Genomic DNA, 16,884 nt, shown 5'->3' with positions numbered 1-16,884 from the left:
ATTGCTTTGCCTCTGGTTCCTGCAAAACTTTATCTTCCACGCTCCAGGGTGTTTCTCCACCTGTCCCTGATTAAGGTCCACCTTATAATTCTTTGCTGAACTTGGTGCATGAGCTCATTTAAGCTGGCCCATCTCATCACACTCAGCACTGTTTGAAGATATCCATACCACAATGGGACTAACCTTCATTGCTTCTTTCAAATCATTAGTGTCTCCACTGCCTGTCCATCACTGGGAAATTCATCACTCCCTAATAGAAGCCCTGCTGTTTCTTCATCAAGATATGTGTTTGAAAATGGCATTATTCACAACACGTCCCCCCACAGCTTTTGGCTAACAAACAACAGGCTCTCAGGGGAGACCAAATTGACAGGGTTGGAACCTAGATAATAAAAGTTTAATTATTATAAGCAATGATGGTATTTAATAATTGTGATCTCACTGGGAACAATTTCCAAGAAGAATCATTTTTGCTTCATTACAATGTGTGAGTGATGACACTAATAAAGGCTCACATGAGGAACTCCACAATTCCCAGCTTGCTTCCCCCAACAAACATTAATTATTGTCCCACAAAACACTGACGCTGGGAAGCCAGCAAGCAAGGATTTCAGTTGTGCTTGGCAGGATTAACCACTCACTGTAATGTAAGAGATAATGCAGAAAATCAGGTGCCGCTACCTGCAGGATGAGGGAGAGACATGGATGGTCCATACTTTCTCAGTTAGGAAAACAAAACCAATCTAAACAAACCAGTTTTCTGGAGGTGAAGAAAGTAGCAAGCTTAGGAAATTAATTGCCTTTACAATGAATAACTTCAGACTTCCTTCTTCCTTTTTCTTTTTTTCCAGCTGAGCAGACATGTGACTAATGCTGCTTTCTCTCCCATCAAATGGGAGAATAAGCATACGAGTCCATTCAGTATGAGATGTAGTCTGGAAATTAAAGCCTGCTGTTGTGAGTCCTGAAGGCTGGGAAGGGAGCCAAACGGGAACAGATCAGACCTAAGCTAACTTCAAAGACTGATTCAAATGTCCTGTTCAGTAAAGTGGAAGCTACTTGTTTTCTTTCCCTGATTCTAAGTAAATTTGGGGTTCTGGGTAGGTAACAGCACAAGGCTACCTAAAAAATTTTAAGTATGGTGCCTTAAAAAATATCTAGCAGGGAGACTTCTTAATGCTTTATTGGTTTTGTTCTTTATTGAAACATTTGGCTTGTTCTCTGCATATTTTTGAACTCCTTTGTGGAAAAAGGCTGATGTGAAATCCTCTGCTAAAGCATTTAAAATGAGAATGAAATATGTTAAACAACATCTAGCCTGCAGGACTTCAGCTCAAAGAGAAAAAGTGAAATACTGCTGTTGACCTAACTGAGTAAAGCTGTTGTGGGGCATTTATAGGAACAGGATGGTCAAGGCTCCTACACAATGATAAAATATAACTGACATTCAAGAATGAACTGGGGCTGGAGAAACAGAAAAAGAATGAGCTGTAAGGTTTGTGTCAAATTTATATTCACAGCCAAACTTTGTTGCTAATTGCATCTTGCCCTTTTGTTCAGCCTCGTGTAAAAATAGCCATATTACTATCATTTGAAGATGGCCCCATCTAAAGGAGGGTTTGGTTCAGGCTTTAGGTGGATGGAAGAAAGATGGGACAGGATACCTTTCTTCACAGAATACAGGTTTAGGGGAACTAGGCAGTGGCAAAGATGCTCTGAATGTTGGTTGAATCAAATCCTATAAGATTCAGTATCAAAAAGAAAGCACAATTTTTTAACCAGTACATGAGTCAGTGTGTACAATGGGAAACAACATTTGCATGCAGAAGGGCTTTATAGATACCATAAAATAGCTATTCTTTGTGGAGAGAAGACATTTCATGCATTCTGAACACATGCAGCATGTCAGCCGTTTTAAAACCAGCCATCTCATCATAAGCTGTGGGGAGAGGCATTTAGGAACAGACCAGGCATACACAGAGCCAGAAACCTGACAACAGGACTATCTGGAGACTATGTTTATGCCCATATCTGGCTTTCTAAAAAGAAAATAAATAAATAAATAAATAAATCATACTGAGAAAACCTTGTGGAGGTGTTTATGGATTTTGCTGAGAAATGTGAAAGAAAGGGCAATAGTAAATGAAGGTGAACTCACCATCTCAGAGAGATTCTCAAAAAGAGCTTTGTTTCATTCCAGAGGACAAGGGTGCAAGAATGATGATTTTCTGCATTGGTAAAATACATTACAGTGAGAACTACAGCTTGTTCTTTAAAACAAAACAAACCCTAGAAAAAGCCTTTTCTACAATAGATGGCTTTTCTATTGCCAGTGGAGAAACACTGAAAGGAGAAAAACTGGTTATCTCAGAATAAATGACAAATGTGTAACTTCACAGCTCATGGAGGAAGATGCCCAAACAGGCAGTTGAAAACAATTTTTTTTTTTTTTTTTAAGGGGCAGGGGGGAGGGGAGAACCAAGTCATTATGATGATAGGAAAAATCAGGGTTCAGGGCTTACATTTGGTAGACCACATGGGCTTGTATTGAATGCATGTGTCTTCCGAGCAGAGCAAACCCTTCCTACTCCTTTGCTTACTTCTCTTTTACAGTATTTAGTTATTTCCCAGGCTACTACCTAGCATGTGCTTCATAGGCACATCCAGGTCATCTTTCAGATCCTGTTTTGTTCATCATATATACTAAGGGTGAACTAAATCTACTAAATCCAGAAAAGAAAGGAATTGCAATCTCTGAATCCAAATGTATCTTGAGTGCTTTTAATTCAGATCCAGAGCTTGATTTTATTTTATTTAATAGTTTTAGTTTTACAGGTAAAATTCCACACAAGTTTATATATACCAAAAAAAAATATTCTTAAGTAAATTTCTTCCTCCGAGTTATGCCACTGCAAAGACATAATGGGTCCAACCCAAAGAAAGTGCTCTGTGTAGAACTTTAGATTTTTCAGATCACTATATGATAAATAGATAATTATCCAAATCAGCTGAAATTAATAGATGACGGGAACGTAATACATGTATTGCAATATAGTCTCAACATCATAAAAGATTGGCATTTGTTATAGTGGCTCATGAAATCTTGCAGAAGAGATTAATTTCTATTGCAGTGGATTAGAAACACTTTCATACGAATTGGAAGCTGGCAGAAGGGCCATAAACAAAGGTCAGTGAAAATGCAGATAAACAGCAGTTCATCACAATGAGCAGGATGGGTCTAGCAATTACTGTATCGATCACTACTAGCCTTGTTCTCATTTAGCAACTTCATCAGCACAGGGAAAAGGCGGCCAGGCATTTTCTGTATTTGTTTTTATTTTTAAGCTAACTTATTTGGACTATTTTCATGACCCTGTTGCGTTTGCCTCCTGCAAATATTCTAGGAAATTAGTTTACTGGAAGAAATCTTCACATAAAAGAGAATTTTAAATGAAGATAAATACTTACAGAATACAAATAAGAATAAAACGAACCTGAGTATTTGTACCAAGAAACAGGTTCTGAAATCACTGCTAATCCAATAATAAAAAAAAAAATCTGACCTCTGAAAACAGCTTTTCAAATAACGCACCAAATAGCTTAAAGGGAAGGAATTAAATCTTTGAGCAATTTAGTTCTCCTCAAAGAAGCTAGAACAATAATTACTGGAAAATTACATCTGAGAAACTATTGTCCTACTTGTTTCAAAATATTCTGGAGTTCTGCCAAGTCATTCTTATTCACATGAAAAAAACCAACCCAGAAAACAAGTCAAAGACATTGTTTAGTACAGACCTGTTTCTTCACCACACTCCTATGCTTCCAGACTTAAGGGGGAAGAGCATACAATTTTTTTCCTTATGACTTCTAAGCCTGCTCTCTAATATGTTGAGGCAGAAGTTTGTTCTATTGCTCCACAAAGATATACTTTGCCTTTAATTTCTGATACATTCACAGCTTACTAATATACCCTTTGTCAGAGTGCTTGTCAAACATTACCTACCACCGAAATCTGGACCTTTGTTTGTTACTTTGGGTGGTGCCTTACACAGTCTTCCCCCACCTCATTACTTAAATAGCTTTAATTACTTCTCCAAAGAGCCTGAAAGAAAGCTGCCCTGCACATTTGTCAGCACTAACCAGGTCTGTAACTGTGAATAAATCAAAGACCCACTCTATGACAGTCATTAACAACTTCCAGAAAAATGTTATGTTCATGGATAATTCAGAACAGAGAAAAAGACAAAAATCCTCCAATAAATCATTCCCTTCAAATTATTCTCCCAGATCGTATTTCCACCAGGGACTAAATAATCTATCTACATAAGGTTTTTTTCTAAACCTATTACTGTAATATTGAAGAACTACAACTAATGATGATAGTTAGCAAAGACAGATTGTGCCACATTGAATCCTACCTGGCTGAACATAATGGCTTGGATTCACACCCTTTTCACATTCATTTCTGAGCTGAAATACCCACACCAGGAGCCTAGACACACTCTGTAATCAATAGTGAATGGAATAGCAATTCCAGATATTTAGCCTACCGTCTTAGTATCCCCCAAAATGCTCTATAAAGCTTCCTTATCAGCCTAAAACCTCCTGCAGTATGAGGGCTCTTCTTCCCTCAGTTACATCTTCAACTCTGCTTTGTGCTAGATCTGTGAAAGATGTTACATCAACAGTTTTCACCATCTGCTCAGGGAGGCTGGAGCCTGTGTGCCACTACACTTTTTCCTAAGTGAGATTAAACTGAGATAATTGTCTGTATCTATTCCAGAGCATTAAAAAAAATCTTAGATTTTCTTTTCCCTACATAGACTTTCGTGGATTTGATCCTGTCCATTGACTGAGGCCAATGGTGATTTTTCATTGCAGGCTTTAGCTGTCAAAACGAGCACGGACTCTGGAATCATGTGGTGTCAACTCTTCCTTTGGATGCCACAACTTGGTTCCATTCATAGCTGCTTGTAGGCCTTAGATCTTCTGATCTTTATTAAATACAGGAGGAATTTAGCTTCAGTCATGTTTTGGAAACACCATGTTACCTACGAAGAACACAAGGAAGGGAAACAACATGGCCTTGGGCCATACCGCAGGAATTTTGAATGGACATTCAATGGGACGGATTGGTACTTGATATTCACTTACTGTGTTAAGGCAGAAGCACCTGACTTTTGGTTTGCCATTCATAATTTAAGTATGTGAGATTTCAGATATAGCCAAGCCAGATACTTCCTTCTGGTAATTCAGTATCTGCTTCCATTTGAAATCAAATGCATTTGCCAATAAAATTTTATTTTAAAATTTATCTGCTAATAAGACTGTTCTCAAGGCAAAACCTACATTGAAATCTTTTGCTGCTGTATTATTACCCTCTTCCTTCCAATAGTTTTATGTCTTTGATTTTAGATAGAGCCAGCTTTTTCCATAGTTAAGGGTAGGTCTGCTTGAACAATTTATTCTCAGCCCTTTATCTACCATTTTAAGAACATTTTTGTAGATTCTTTTCAAAAGACTCTGTGAACAGAAGAATGTTTTTAAGTAACTGTTAGTAAAAACTGTGCAACCAACAGTTTCTATATTCACTGCTAAGCTAAAATTGACCCCTACCAACTCTTCCATGAGCTGCTTGAAAGCTGGAATTCATATTTTATCCTCACTATGGTAGGCACCATGTTTCTTCTCAGCTGTGTCTTGCATTGGGAAAACATAATCTTTCCTTAGGCCAACATTTACTATAGCCCCTCTACATAAGCAGTACAAAAGTAATCTTCAACTTTATGTACACAAGTAATACATTGTTTTAACTACACTAGACAGGTAAAAGGCAATATCCTTGCTCCCAGCTGGGTACAGCTGTAATCATGCAAATATAGCTAGTCCATCACAGCACTTCCCTACAGTAAGTAGAATAAACTGCAGCTGCATAAGAAACCCAGGTTGTTCAGCCTGGAGAAGAGAAGGCTCCAGGGACACCTTCCTGAGACCTTTCAATACTTAAGGGGGGCTGATAAGATAGCGACAGACTTTTTAGTAGGGTCTGTAGCGATAGGACAAGGGGTAATGGTTTTAAACTAAACAAGGTAGATTCAGACTAGATATATGGAAGATTTTTTTTTTTTTTTTTCCCCCCCGGAGAGCAGTAGAACGCTGACAGAGGTTGCCCAGAGAGGTGGCAGATGCCCTGTCCCTAGCCACATCCAAGGTCAGGCTGGATGGGGCTCCGAGCAACCTGAGCCAGTTGAAGACGTCCCTGCTTATGGGAGGAGGTTGGACTAGATGGCCTTTAAAGGCGCCTTCCAACCCAAACTGTTCTATGATTTTACTGTGGTGCATCCACAGTAAGATTTGTAGTGATATTATATTAATAGGCAACAAACAAAACTGAAATACCTCACTTATCAACCAGTCAGGTCTGTATGTTCATCACTATAGGTCATTCTTGTTTAAATCAGTCTATCACAGAAATCAGAAAAATTATTCAAAATAGAACAAAGTGCATGGGGAGGGAGAGAAATTGGGAGGATATTTTGTCTCTTTGGCCTATAAGAAAGGATCAGCTGTCCCCAAACCATTCTCAAGACAGGTTTGTTTAACCTTTTCATAATAATAGGCAACACTTGATTCCACAACCTCCTTAAGGAATCCATTCTGGTTCTTAACTGTCCTTGCAGTCAGAAAGGCTTAACTTAAAATAATATTTAATCCTCACTTTCACAGTAGACATGATAGGCCCTTCTTTGTAACTGTCCTTACTAGATACTTGAAGAAGATGTATTCTCAAATATATGAAACCTGGAAGATTTTTATCACATTTTCCCTTCATCTTTTCTCCTCTAGTCTACACAAACCCAATTCTTTCTTGTTCCTAGACCTCTGCCTCACAGCTTTCTGGACTCTGTCAGTTGATCTATCATTTAGAGATTAAGGCTGCTGAAAGCAGTCCTTTTCATCTGTTACACAGTGTTATAAATTCAATCACAATTCTATTAGGTGATATCTTTATGTAAACCCATAGCATCCATATATACAGTTTACTTGGGTATATGCCAATATACTACATACTTTTATACGATATGCAATATGCTTACATGCTAATATAAATGTCTTCTAATAGATTACTGGGAATTAATTTCTTTGCTGTACTCAAGCTTTCAAGTGTAGCAGTAGGACAAGGAAGAAGGAATCAGCCAAACAATATGTGCCTATAAAAAGTGACTTATGGTCTGGAAAGTATCTTTATGAAAATGCTATTAAAGTCCTCTTTCAGAATCAATTAAGAAAGTTGTTGTGGTTTGAAGCTAACTAATTTTCTAGTGTAATCACGACCCTACAAACTCAATGATACTTGAGGGTATTATTTGTTTTCTCTGTTTTTACTATTAGCAGACAGCCATACTCATGACCTAAATGACTGTTTTTAACTCTGGGACATATGAGTAATCAGCACTATTAATAATTAATGGATGAAAAATCTAATGTCAGGTAACACTTCTGCTGAAGGGAGGCAGTGCAGTTTAGTCCAGCTACTATGTTTAGCTTTAAATAGTGGTGCCCTTGTTAGAAAAAGGCTTCCCAACATACTACCCACACACAGTTTTCTAATAGCTTGATGCTTAGGACTTCCAGGTCTAGAACCTGAAAGCTGTCTTGTGGGATCCAGATCGCTGGGCATTTGACACCGTACTGGAGCTATCACTTTGCTGAAGGCTAGCTGCAGAAGCTGCCAGGAAAGTGAGTGTAATTCTGAGCTGTCACCCTGCCTGAGGAAGATTAATAATATCATCAATAAATCCATAAGGTAAAAGCAGAAATATGCCAATCAGTAGTTCTTGTGACAAAAAGGTAGGAGTGAGAACTGCAGGCAAGAGCCACTAAGGCAACTTATTATGAATGAAATTGCTGATAAATGTTATCACTGGCACTAAAAGGAGAATAAGTTATGCACAAAGCAACAACTCTTTCCATAAGAAAAGTGGGTATCAGTGACAGCTCTTCTTGAGAAGGCTAAAAGGCTGTGCTGCAACATGCGACTTTGCAAATAAATTGAAACTCAAAATAGGAACAAGAGGATGACGTACAAATACAATTAAGCAATGCAAGTCAGACATTTTTGTATTGTTCTTTCTCTCCCTTTCATACGTAATGAAAAAGAATTCTCAGCAGCTATGCGGGAAAAACTGGACATGTCTGTATGTTTAAAGATATCCCTACACAAGAAAGCAATATTCAGTGACATCTGCCCAAGTTCTGGACCTGAAAACAACTACATTAATGTGAAATTGTCCTCAAGTTAATGAGATTTGCTGGCAGCCTAGTCTTGCTATTTTAGCCATAAGGAGACTTCATCCACATGGCTACCATTTGGCATCAAGATTTTTATTTTTTTTTTTTTTTTGGTTTTGCAAAAGATGTGGATAGAATGATAGAATCATAGAATCATTTAGGTTGGAAAAGATCTTTAAGATCAAGTCCAACCATTACCCCAACACTGCCAAGGCCATCACTAAACCATGTCCCCGAGCACCATGTCTACACTGTCTGTTAAACACCTCCAGGGATGGTGACTCCACCGCATCCCTGGGCAGCCCGTCCCAGTGCCTGACCACCCTTCCCACGAAGAAATTTCCCCCCTGCCCAATCTAAACCCGCCCTGGCGCACCTTGACGCCATTTCCCCTTGCCCTGTCGCTTGTTCCCTGGGAGCAGAGACCGACCCCCCCTGCCCACAGCCCCTGTCAGGCCCCCCCAGCCCCCTCCTCTCCAGGCTGAGCCCCCCCAGCCCCCGCCCGGCTCTGGACACGCTCCAGCCCCTCAGTGTCCCTCTGGCCGTGAGGGGCCCAGAGCTGAGCCCAGGGCTCGAGGGGCGGCCTCACCCGTGCCGAGCGCAGGGGGACGGGCACTGCCCCGGCCCCGCTGGCCACGCCGTGTGGGACACCAGCCAGGGCGCTGCTGGCCTCCTGGGCCACCCGGGCACGCGGGGGGCTCATGCCCATGGCTGTGGCCCAGCGCCCCCAGCCCCTTCCCGCCGGGCCCTTCCCAGCCCCCTGCCCCCAGCCCACAGCCGCCTGGGGCTGGTGTGACCCCGGCGCGGGGCCCGGCACCCAGCCCTGTCCCACCCCACACGGTGGCCTCGGCCCCCCGGCCCGGCCTGCCCAGAGCCCCCGCAGAGCCCCCTGCCCCCCAGCAGCTCAACGCTCCCACCCAGCCTGGTGGCACCTGCAAAGGGGCTGAGGGAGCACTCGGTCCCCTCGCCCAGATCATCGATACAGACACTGAACGGGGTGGCCCCGGCACGGAGCCCTGGGGACACCCCGTGTGCCCGGCGCCAGCGGGATGTGACCCCGCTCCCCACCGCCCCAGGGTTGGCACCAGCTTCTCACCCGGAGCAGCCTACACCTCTCTGAGCCACAAGCATCCAGTTTCTCCAGGAGAATACTGTAGGAGATGGTGTCAAAGGCTTTACTCAGGTTTTATTAAGGTCCAGGTAGACAACACCCACAGTCTTTCCCAGCTTTCCCATCCAGCCTGAATGTTCCTTCCTATTTAAAATGGATTATTGCACCAAGTGCCATGTGCAGCTGTAGATAAACCCACAAATTACAGCAGCTTTAGTCCTGCCCAGGGAGAGGTTAGGGATCATAAACTCTATCACTTTTCCTAGAAATTCTATTTAGAACCCCTCACAGTGGTAAACACTCCACCTGAGTTACCCTGGAGTTAAAAAGAATAGTCATGTTTATTACTGAAACAATTACACTGAAACAAATCACTGTAGGAGAGGTTTCAATGATTCAGACCACAGTTAACCCATGCTAGGAATTATCTCTCTATCTGTGACTACAAACCCAAAGACCAATAGAACCTATGATGACATAAGCCTCTAAAAATTGGATAAGGTAGAGAGGAAAGTTGTATAGAAAACTGCATACTAAATGGTAAGCCCATCAGTTACAGAGCTACTGTTGTATATTGTATGTGCTGTTAGCAAGAGCCAAAAATTTCATGAAATGTAGATACAATAATATTAGGAAAAGCTCAGGAAATATGCTTTACAGACTGTTGAAACTTCCATGAAGATATCATAAACAGCAGAACATCTACTCTGCATGGGGGAACATGGTAGGAAGGGCAACTCTTGGAAACACAAGAAGAGAGTAGTCTTCCCCGACTTTATATGTCAGGGGCCAAGCACAGAGAACTATAAAGGAACACTGAACTATCATATTTCTCATTATTTGACCAGCTTTAGATGAAATTACTTGCACTGTAACAGTGCCTATTTCATTTCAGTGTCTGGAAGGAGAACCTAAGATGATTAGCTAATATAGAGAAGTCTATTCATAAACTCGAGAGGAATATCACTCTTGTGGACTAGATAACACAGGAAAATTTGCAAATTTAGTAGAAACTTTGTCTCTTTGTTATCCTGCTGAGGAATCCAACATCAATTCTAAAGAAAACACTTGTGTAGACAGTGCTGGTAATGTCTTACACAGAGGATCATTCTTCCTATTCACATAAGGGTACCTCTGAGGATATTCAGTATTGTTTTGATGCCTCTGAAACTTCCCTATGAAGTTGTCAGTACTTGCTTCTCCTGAATTGCTTCAATCTTTTCTTGGACCCATTTAAAGCTATCAAATCTTCTGTCTCCCCACTGTTTAAATTTAAACTCCAAACTACGTACAGCATGTCAACAAACTCCCTTCTCCTACACAGAGTAAGTGATTTGGCACATGCGTTCTGAAATTTTCAGTGGAGTACAGGGCTACAGGAAAAAAAAACCAGTCAAGTTGCCTATTCCCTTGGTTAGGCTGTCTGTGTTCTTAGTAATGTCAGTACAATATTAACATAATTCCTATACATCACAGAAAGCAGTAGAATGAAAAACCATCTCTGTAGTTTCAGGCCCATGAAGTTCTTCTAACGAGGTCACTGGCTGATTACACAAATAACACACCGTGTCTGAGACCCCTTCCAAAGCCAGGTGGTCAAGACCCAACACTGCTTGCCCTCCACTGGCAGCTTGCTGTTTAATTGGCATCCTTCTCCCCCGTTCTCAGTATTGTCTGCAGAACAGTAACGCAGCAAGAAGGTTGGTTTAACCCTTCCACCAGAACCATTGGGTGATACCGACAGGCCAGAAGGCTCTGCCCAACATGCAGACACTCGCTCTGCCTATTTAACTCCTCATGGCCTCTCTCAGCTAGCTGAGATACACACAGATGAAATGACAGTATTCATCTCTTAATGTTCTAATTCACCTACAGCTGAAATAAAGCACAGTAAAATGGCAGGATCATGCCAACGTGCAAGCTGTACCGTGAATTGTATGAGGCTACAATATCCTAAAACTTTGTTTGCTTTATCTTTTCTCTGCTTTTGGCAACCTTCATTTGTCATGGTGCCAGGAGAGAGATGAAAGCACCAGCATACTGGCAACTTTCCAGGTTGGAAAACTGCAGTCTGACTACCTATATTCCCCAGATGGCTTCAACTGGACGACCTATTTTTTACCCCTTCTCTTACAAACATTACTTGCAGTACTGGCACAGAACTTTTGCTGTATTCCCCACTGAGGAAGGACTTTCTGGAAGAGTGCATGGGGGACACTTACAGATGAGAAGAGCTATAGCACACCATTAAGCTAGGGAATGTGAAATGAGAAAGTAATTCTCAACAGCAATTTGTTTGACAAACAGAAATGTTTCTACCCCAGTTTTCCCAGGAACAGTTGATGATTTTTTCATATGTATCTATTGTGTAGGTTTATTCAGCACAGACTTCAGGACTAATTCTTGGCCTTCAGTTTATTTATAAGCACTCAAGTATACAAAGCTCTAGAAGTGCTGGCTGGTTTTGACTGAGCCTACAGATTACTGTCTGTTTCTGTTGCCTCATTATAATGGTGTAAGTCTTAAAATCAGGTTTCTAGGCCTAATGTTCATGTTCACAAACTCGTCATTTGCTTTTCATGATTTACTTCCAGGTTTTCCACTAAAAAGAACTATTTCCCATACATCCCTGCCTGCAAGCTCATTTGTCAGAATACCTGAAAGGAACATGCAAATGTTTCGAATTATGCCTTGGACTGTGTTTGTTCCTGTGGACTGCACCTAGCTCTGAGAAAGCAAACAGAAAGAATCTGTACAACCAGGGGAAAAAAAAAAAAAAAAAAAAAAAAAAAGAGTAGGAAGGCAAGCATGGCAGGCTGCAACATTGGCTAAAGTGTCCAGCATCAATTGTTTCCTTCTTTGACTGTGTAGTTCAGGAGAAGACACTGTGAGGAGTTCAGTATCACAGGCTGTCTAAACACTTAGCCTGATTCTGTGGAAACCAAAAGAACACCACGTGGTTTTGTCCACATCTAGAGGTAACAGCAAAGAAACCACTCTGCTGTTCATTACAGATGCTTTCTGTCTCCCTGCTGCCAGGTAGGGGTGGCTCAGAATCACGCTCCAAAGGCTGCGATTACACTCTGATAACCTGGGGATTTAAGAAATCAGAGAACTGTAGGAACTGGGGATCTACAAAAACCACTGGTTGACATTACGTTGGCCAGAGTGTTTTGAAAATACTGATCTATGGAAGAGAGCCACAAAGTCAGAGTTCATCAGACTAAATTCATTGCAATTGGCAGGTCCTAACAGCTGGGAAAGCAGCCACCATTCTGAAGGTACATTTAATGCAGAAGGCAGCAGTCCAAACTGTGCTACACATCAGCGTGTCACCTGCTGCTCTGTGCCTCCACTTTCCCAGTGGAGAACAGCATGTTCGCCAAAGTCTTGGTCCCACCTTCCAACAAGCTCCATAATCTTGGCATAAGCTAAAGAACCAGCGTTACCAGGCCTCCTTACACAATCTACATTTCTGCAGAACAGTGGTACTATCATCAATAGCTTCTTTATTATTTTATTATTTAGAAATAAAACAACATACAAGGGGCAGGTGGCATTTATGATTAGGAGCATTTCACTAAACCACTTTATAGCACCCTACAAAGGTTGGGATCAGCCTAGCTGAGAAGGCAGCAAACTGAGGGCTGGGCAGGTGGCAGATGGGACAGGATGACACCTCTCAATCTAGCTTTGCTGATGAAGAAAGAATGAAAAAATATAATGTGAGGTCAACCACAACTGACTGGTTTAGTACTACTCTTGCATCACTACTAGCACATTGTCACCTGTACTTTCAACAACTGCTATGTCAGAAGTCAGCTAGCAGAGGTCACGTCTGCAATAGCCCTGACTATACCAGAATTTTCACCTAGAATAGTGTTAGTTACCACCTTTTTTTTTTTTCTTTCTTTCTCCATAGTAAAAGGATCAATAGCAAACAGATTCTGTCTTCCTGATTTTGGTGTCCTAAGCAAGATCTCTTGATTTTGGTGCAAACAGTAAACCTATTCTCAAGGACACAACTGCATTGTGAAGGAAGTGAAGCCTGCTTCCACAGCTGCACACCTAAGACCACATTTTGCAATGGAGAAAGGTTTAGCACACGAAGGCTGAGAGGAGTTCACTCACACCTCACAGTCCCTTCACCAGTACACCTGTGCCTGTATGTAGTCAGTCTTACGTATTTTCTGATTTGTCTACATATATATTTATTGACGCAGACCCCTATTTCTGAGGAACATCTGGTAAAGAAATATCACTTAGCAATTAATTACTAAGCTCTGCAGAATCAAACTTGGGGGTCATGGTGGACACCAAGTTGAACCTGAGCCAGCAACGTACCCTTTTGGCCAAGAAGGATAATGGTACCTTGGGCTGTATTAGGAGGACTGTTGCCTGCAGGCAAGGGAGTTGATGCTTATTCCCTTCTGCTTAGGACTGGTGAGGCCACATCTGGAGTACTGTGTCCAGTTCTGGGCTCCCCAGTACGTGAGAGACATGGACATACATAGAATCGTAGTATCATTTAGATTGGAAAAGACCTTTAAGATCATCAAGTCCAACTGTTAACTGTCAAGTCCACTGCTAAACCATGTTCCTACGTGCCACATCTACATGTCTTAAATACCTCCAGGGATGGTGGCTCAACCACTGCCCTGTGCAGCCTGTTTCCAATGCCTGATAACCTTTTTGGTGAAGGAATTTTTCCTAATACCCAATCTAAACCTCTCCTGGCACAACTTGAGGCCATTTCTTCTTGGCCTATCAACTGTTATTGGAAGAAGAGACTCACCCGCACCTGCCTACACCCTCCTTTAAGGTAGCTATAGAGAATGATAAGGTCCCCCTTGAGCCTCCCTTTCTCCAAGCTAAACACCCCCAGTTCCCTCAGCCCTGGAGGCAGTCCAGCAAAGGGCCATGAAGATGATGAAGGGACTGGAGCATCTCTCCTATGAGGAAAAGCCAAGGTAGCTGGGACTGTTCAGCCAGGAGAAGAGATGGCTCAGAGGAGGAGAATGACTTGCTCAGTGTCACTCAGTCAGTCAAGTAAAGCCTAGCGTGACTAAGAGCATTTGACAGCTCAAATGCAAGTGATGCCTTACCAAGGCAAAGAGTAATTCCCAGAGAATACGGAGAACCTCTGTGAGCTGCTCATTCAATTTATGGACACATTAAAAGTATTTCAAAGCCTTTCTCCACAGCATCCAAGAGTTTCTATTCTGGCCACAAAGTCAGCTTCATATTTATAGAACTGCTAACACTGTGCTTCTAATCTACTTCAAATACATTTTGGTAAGGTGTGGGGAGAACTCTGCTAGCTGTGGCAAGGGTCATCTGGAACGAGAATACTCTATAGAAAGAGTCATATGGGCTAATCCACAGGAGGCGGAGAGTCCCCTGCCCCTTGTTGCCTGAAGAAAAGGGTAGAGCTGTGAGAAACCTCGGAGCCACTGTGTGAACTATTCTCTAAGAACCTGCAAGGCAGTAGGTGAAAAAGGGGATCGTATAATCCAGCCCACAATGTATGAAAAAGTTACAGCAGGGCTATTTTAGGAGCGTTTTTTGTACTACTACCATGTTTTAACTAACATAAAAGGCTTCGAGATCAATGCAGAGAATGGCTTTTAAATAATGACTTGTAATGGCATGTTCTACAGAAGTATGTTAACAATCACATTTTAATACCTGCATAAGGGTTCCATTCCTAATAAATGACCAAATGAACCAAAAGAGCAGGCTGTGGGAAACTGATGGATCAGTTCATGTAAATTGCTTCTCCCAGGCTTGGACTCCAGCCATTTTGACAGAGAAACACAGCAGTTCTCTGTCAGCTCCCTGGAGCACCACGCAAAAATTCAGGGAAAGGGAAAAAAAAAAATTAAAAAATAAAATGCCACAGCTCTCACCAGATGCACAGGGAATCTGAAAGACAGGCTTTTGGCAACGCTAGTATGAATTTAGCCTGACACATGAGGTCAAATGATCTTAGAAAATCAGAGCCAAAACTAGTTTTACATATCATTCAAAAGATAATGATCTAAATTCATCCGTTCCTGGAGACGAGCCTGGCATTGTGACTGAGGAACGACTGTTGTGGTCTTTCTGGATGGATAACACAGCCTCTAGCTCCTCTTACAGCTGCTTGATTACATTTTTGATCTAATGGACATATTACAGGACATACTGCAGGACCCAAGCAGCAAGCAGAGGGGTAAGAGAGACTTGTCTGGTCCATTACATTTCCTGAAACCCTTTGTCTCACAGACAGCTGCTTGTACTACACAGACGATTTTGTGATCACATTACATTGATTCTGCTGGCTAACTGGCTACATAGCACTTTAAATTCTCCTGAATATCCCCACAGATGAGTGGTATGTGCAGTCTGGAGACTTGTCACCACTGTTTTCCTATGGCCGTCAAAGAGCCTTACATTTGGAGCATGCAAATTATTATCTCTGCTCTGCGTGCCCCATGTCTCTGCAACATCAGGAAATGCATACACTGTCTTTCTTTCACCAAGCGTTTTGATCATGGTAGCTTGGTGCTGACCATTATTCTGGATTACTGTAAATCAGAACAGAAAGGTATGGTTGGTACCAACCAGATCATACTGATGACACCATTTCAGCAAAGCACTGAGATACAGTAATACACAAGGCATTAGAGTAATGATTTATACTGAGAATGGAAAACAGCAAAAGGGATGTTTGAAAAGGGAAATGAAGCTGTCATAAAGAATACAAGTGTTCACTGAAAAATTAAATGGCAACATCATAACCTCATGACCTGTCTTTTGAGGGTGAAGAAGGGCTGCTGTTGACATCAGAATGTCTTAGCTGAGATTCTGAGTCAAATGAAAAATACATGACAAATTCATTTGAAACTGCAACAGAAATGAAGCTAAATACACTCTTTTCCCTGTGGAATCTGAACATTTCAGCTTATAACCCATCTTGCGTTTGTTTCATCTAGGAAATAAGGATCCCCCTCTTGCTGCTTACATGCTTTTCCCGTTAATCAGATCTTAAAAATCAAAATTTTCTTAAAACTTAATTTCTGGAGGAAGCTCCTCATAAACAGAGACATGTAAAAAACAATCACAGTGATAAAGAGGCAGAGGGGCCTGAATTTACTAGTCTAGTCAATGAAAAATCAATGGAGCACCAGGAGAGAGGAGGTGGGTAGGATCATTTAAATTATCAGAAGTTCATATCACCTTTAATTTTTTGTCTTGGAAGATCTGAAAAGCAAACACTTATTGCAGCAAAACCAAGATCACAGTTTCAGCCAGCACATACTGTCATCTAGTTTAACCCATGGTTAAATGTGAGATTGCTCCTATCTTTAGCAGTACAACATAACAGCTCCTCATTAGACCCAGAAAAATATACAGCCACAGTCTGAGTCAAAGTAGGTCACAGCCCATAAGGGATTTTGACAGCCATGTCAGTCATCGAAATTGAAAGAATGACCACT

Source organism: Falco rusticolus, chromosome 7 (genome assembly GCF_015220075.1).
Source record: "Falco rusticolus isolate bFalRus1 chromosome 7, bFalRus1.pri, whole genome shotgun sequence".
Classification (NCBI taxonomy): domain Eukaryota; kingdom Metazoa; phylum Chordata; class Aves; order Falconiformes; family Falconidae; genus Falco; species Falco rusticolus.
The sequence above is the reverse complement of the archived record's forward strand: the minus strand, read 5'-3'. Positions refer to the sequence as shown.